The 5475-nt window shown below is 41.8% G+C and overlaps 1 long non-coding RNA gene across 1 annotated transcript; it reads right to left on the reverse strand.

Moving 5' to 3' along the window:
- Nucleotides 1-732: 732 nt before the first annotated feature.
- On the reverse strand, nt 733-1387 carry LOC139063367 (uncharacterized). Its single transcript, XR_011516746.1, has 3 exons — nt 1252-1387; nt 975-1068; nt 733-853 (listed from the first exon to the last, which is right to left on the reverse strand). It is a non-coding gene; the product is annotated as an uncharacterized lncRNA (long non-coding RNA).
- Between the last annotated feature and the right edge of the window lie 4088 nt (nt 1388-5475).

Raw genomic sequence — 5475 nt, forward strand, 5'->3', positions numbered from 1 at the left:
ACCCGGCCGACGTGGGCTGCGTCCTCCGTCGGCCGGGTAGACCGGATGTTAACGGCTGTGAATTTGGACAGGCCTAGCCTTCATGAACTCCCTCGGCGAACGTTCCGTCGCCTAGCAACCGTGGAACCGCTGGGCAGAAGGCAGAAGGAACCTTAAACGATGGAGCTCGACGTTTTATTTAGCTTTTTAACCCCCAGAAACCCAAATTTAGAAAACAACTGCAAAATATTTTTTAACCTTTCACATGTTGTTCTAGGAGGCCAGATAAACGGGCCTATTTACACATTTTAACAGCCAATAGTGTTGCAGAACTGAACGATAGGACCTATTAGCAATGTAAATGTGGTTTTAAAAAGAAAAAAAATGGGGAAGGTTTATTTTTGTAGACTTAAATCTGATGTTGTAATACTACAACCGTGGGTCTCTGGGGGTTAATCATTTCCTTGGCTGTTGGAGAGCTAATTCAGAGAAAATACTTTAGACTAGCTGAGCCTGAGCAAAGATGTGATAATAGTTTTTAATACTTTCTAAGGGTCTTAATTTGACCAAAACCGATTTATCACCTTTTAAGACTTTTCAAGACCCAGCGGATACCCTCTAGTAAACAATTCTCATTTGTAAACAAAAATAAAATTGAAGAGTTTAATGCAGAACTGATTTTATTTAGATATTTCTTTTACATGTACATGTTTAATCTTCATTAACCTTTTTTTTCTAGCAAAGTAAAAAGCTGTCAAAGTTCTTCCTTCTCTTCTGTGCTCTCTGCTGCTCTGCAGCCTCATGTCCTCCCAGATCAGCTCCAGAAGCTCATCGCTGGCACCTTCCCCTGGATGCCCATTTTCTCCAGAATAGTCTTAACAAACATGTAAGAAAAGAAAAAGGAAGAGAAAAGAGGACAACGGGTTATTCCTTTCATGTTTTCGAAGAAAAAAATATACTCAAACGAGTTTTTAAAATATGAGATGTTATTGTACCTCCATGCCACAGCCGCCGAATACTTTGCTCCGGTGATCATGTGGTCCATCTCCGCCCTAAGCTTAATAAATTCCCTGGTTTTCTCTTTTGGTCCTAAAATACAAACTTCTATTAAAATCAGGGGGAAACGTAGCGGGAGAAGTACGACACCGAGCGCGGCCGAACATACGAGCCGAGACCGCAATACAAGCACTTTTACTGTAACATTTCTAACTAAAATAACGTTCATGTATCACAAAAAGTCCTTAAACTGACAGTTTTCAAGTTTATACTTACATTTATAAGCGCAATCCTCTCCGACAGCTCCCGCTTCACTGTCCGCCATTGTTTTTAAGTTTTTCTGCCGGCCGGCCCGCAAGGCATCTTGGGAAATGCTACCTATTGAAGGATACACCCGACCCATCCTTCATTCAGGCGAAAAGAAGGCCGCATTCGTCGACCGCATTTGAAGGAGTCTTCGAATTGGGACAGGCCGAGTCGCGGCGCTGTGACGTAACCGGCCGACGAATCCGGCCGAGGTAGGATGCAGACCCTGAATTGAGACACAGCCAACGTTTGTAAATGGCACCCAGAATTATGTTGCACGAAGCACAATTTCACATCATTCTGGGTCCATTTGTGTGAAAACAAGGTCCAATCAGGCTGAAACGTTTCAAGAAGGTAGAATCTATTGAGTTGTAAGTGATCTGAACGTTTCATGATGATCGCACATTCCTATAGGGGGTCAAACCATGTCCCAAAGGTCACCGGGCCTGGTGTCACTTTAAAGAAGTAGTCCAATTACACCTTTGAGGGCTTATAACTTGGCTTCTGAATGTCCTAGAGAGATCAGGTTTGTTTTAGTGTACTCCAATCAACAGCCCCTACAACCTCAAAAAGGAATGGAGTCATTAGCACTTATGGTTTTTAAATGGCACCCAGAATTATGTTGCACGAAGCACAATTTCACATCATTCTGGGTCCATTTGTGTGAAAACAAGGTCCAATCAGGCTGAAACATTACAAGAAGGTAGAATCTATTGAGTTGTAAGTGATCTCAACGTTTCATGATGATAGCACATTCCTATAGGTGGTCAAACCATGTCCCAAAGGTCAACGGGCCTGGTGTCACTTTAAAGAAGTAGTCCAGTTACACCTTTGTGGGCTTACAACTTGGCTTCTGAATATCCTAGAGAGGTCAGGTTTGTTTTAGAGTACTCCAATTAAGAGCCCCCATTACCCCAAAAAGGAATGGAGTCATTAGCACTTATGGTTTTTAAATGGCACCCAGAATTATGTTGCACGAAGCACAATTTCACATCATTCTGGGTTCATTTGTATGAAAACAAGGTCCAATCAGGCTGAAACGCTACAAGAAGGTAGAATCTATTGAGTTGTAAGTGATCTGAAGGTTTCAAGATGATCGCACATTCCTATAGGGGGTCAAACCAGGTCCCAAAGGTCACCGGGCCTGGTGTCACTTTAAAGAAGTAGTCCAATTACACCTTTGAGGGCTTATAACTTGGCTTCTGAATGTCCTAGAGAGATCAGGTTTGTTTTAGTGTACTCCAATCAACAGCCCCTACAACCTCAAAAAGGAATGGAGTCATTGGCACTTATGGTTTTTAAATGGCACCCAGAATTATGTTGCACGAAGCACAATTTCACATCATTCTGGGTCCATTTGTGTGAAAACAAGGTCCAATCAGGCTGAAACGTTACAAGAAGGTAGTATCTATTGAGTTGTAAGTGATCTGAACATTTCAAGATGATCGCACATTCCTATAGGGGGTAAAACCATGTCCCAAATGTCACCGGGCCTGGTGTCACTTTAAAGAAGTAGTCCAGTTACACCTTTGTGGGCTTATAACTTGGCTTCTGAATATCCTAGAGAGGTCAGGTTTGTTTTAGAGTACTCCAAGTAACAGCCCCCATTACCACTAAAAGGAATGGAGTCATTAGCACTTATGGTTTGTAAATGGCACCCAGAATTATGTTGCACGAAGCACAATTTCACATCATTCTGGGTCCATTTGTGTAAAAACAAGGTCCAATCAGGCTGAAACGTTACAAAAAGGTAGATTCTATTGAGTTGTAAGTGATCTGAACGTTTCAAGATGATCGCACATTCCTATAGGGGGTCAAACCATGTCCCAAAGCTCACCGGGCCTGGTGTCACTTTAAAGAAGTAGTCTAGTTACACCTTTGTGGGCTTATAACTTGGCTTCTGAATATCCTAGAGAGGTCAGGTTTGTTTTAGAGTACTCCAATTAACAGCCCCCATTACCACTAAAAGGAATGGAGTCATTAGCACTTATGGTTTTTAAATGGCACCCAGAATTATGTTGCACAAAGCACAATTTCACATCATTCTGGGTCCATTTGTGTGAAAACAAGGTCCAATCAGGCTGAAACGTTACAGGAAGGTAGAATCTATTGAGTTGTAAGTGATCTGAACGTTTCATGATGATCGCACATTCCTATAGGGGGTCAAACCATGTCCCAAAGGTCACCAGATCTGGTGTAAATTTAAAGAAGTAGTCCAGTTACACATTTGTGGGCTTATAACTTGGCTTCTGAATGTCCTAGAGAGATCAGGATTGTTTTAGTGTACTCCAATCAACAGCCCCTACAACCACAAAAAGGAATGGAGTCAATAGCACTTATGGTTTGTAAATGGCACCCAGAATTATGTTGCACGAAGCACAATTTCACATCATTCTGGGTCCATTTGTGTGAAAACAAGGTCCAATCAGGCTGAAACGTTACAAGAAGGTAGAATCTATTGAGTTGTAATTGATCTGAACGTTTCAAGATGATCGCAATTTCCTAAGGGGGTCAAACCATGTCCCAAAGGTCACCGGATCTGGTGTCAATTTAAAGAAGTAGTCCAGTTACACATTTGTGGGCTTATAACTTGGCTTCTGAATGTCCTAGAGAGATCAGGTTTGTTTTAATGTACTCCAACCAACAGCCCCTACAACCACAAAAAGGAATGGAGTCATTAGCACTTATGGTTTGTAAATGGCACCCAGAATTATGTTGCACGAAGCACAATTTCACATCATTCTGGGTCCATTTGTGTGAAAACAAGGTCCAATCAGGCTGAAACATTACAAGAAGGTAGAATCTATTGAGTTGTAAGTGATCTGAACGTTTCATGATGATCGCACATTCCTATAGGGGGTCAAACCATGTCCCAAAGGTCAACGGGCCTGGTGTCACTTTAAAGAAGTAGTCCAGTTACACCTTTGTGGGCTTATAACTTGGCTTCTGAATATCCTAGAGAGGTCAGGTTTGTTTTAGAGTACTCCAATTAAGAGCCCCCATTACCCCAAAAAGGAATGGAGTCATTAGCACTTATGGTTTTTAAATGGCACCCAGAATTATGTTGCACGAAGCACAATTTCACATCATTCTGGGTTCATTTGTATGAAAACAAGGTCCAATCAGGCTGAAACGTTACAGGAAGGTAGAATCTATTGAGTTGTAAGTGATCTGAACGTTTCATGATGATAGCACTTTCCTAAGGGGGTCAAACCATGTCCCAAAGGTCACCGGATCTGGTGTCAATTTAAAGAAGTAGTCCAGTTACACATTTGTGGGCTTATAACTTGGCTTCTGAATGTCCTAGAGAGATCAGGTTTGTTTTAATGTACTCCAATCAACAGCCCCTACAACCACAAAAAGGAATGGAGTCATTAGCACTTATGGTTTGTAAATGGCACCCAGAATTATGTTGCACGAAGCACAATTTCACATCATTCTGGGTCCATTTGTGTGAAAACAAGGTCCAATCAGGCTGAAACGTTACAAGAAGGTAGAATCTACTGAGTTGTAAGTGATCCGAACGTTTCATGATTATCGCACATTCCTATAGGGGGTCAAACCAGGTCCCAAAGGTCACCGGGCCTGGTGTCACTTTAAAGAAGTAGTCCAGTTACACCTTTGTGGGCTTATAACTTGGCTTCTGAATGTCCTAGAGAGGTCAGGTTTGTTTTAGTGTACTCCAATCAACAGTCCCTACAACCACAAAAAGGAATGGAGTCATTAGCACTTATGGTTTGTAAATGGCACCCAGAATTATGTTGCACGAAGCACAATTTCACATCATTCTGGGTCCATTTGTGTGAAAACAAGGTCCAATCATGCTGAAACGTTACAAGAAGGTAGAATCTACTTAGTTGTAAGTGATCTGAACGTTTCATGATGATCGCACATTACTATAGGGGGTAAAATCATGTCCCAAAGGTCACCGGGCCTGGTGTCACTTTAAAGAAGTAGTCCAGTTACACATTTGTGGGCTTATAACTTGGCTTCTGAATATCCTAGAGAGGCCAGGTTTGTTTTAGAGTACTCCACTCAACAGCCCCTACAACCACAAAAATGAATGGAGTCATTAGCACTTATGGTTTGTAAATGGCACCCAGAATTATGTTGCACGAAGCACAATTTCACATCATTCTGGGTCCATTTGTGTGAAAACAAGGTCCAATCAGGCTGAAACATTACAAGAAGGTA

The sequence above is a fragment of the Nothobranchius furzeri genome, chromosome 15 (assembly GCF_043380555.1).
Source record: "Nothobranchius furzeri strain GRZ-AD chromosome 15, NfurGRZ-RIMD1, whole genome shotgun sequence".
NCBI lineage: Eukaryota > Metazoa > Chordata > Actinopteri > Cyprinodontiformes > Nothobranchiidae > Nothobranchius > Nothobranchius furzeri.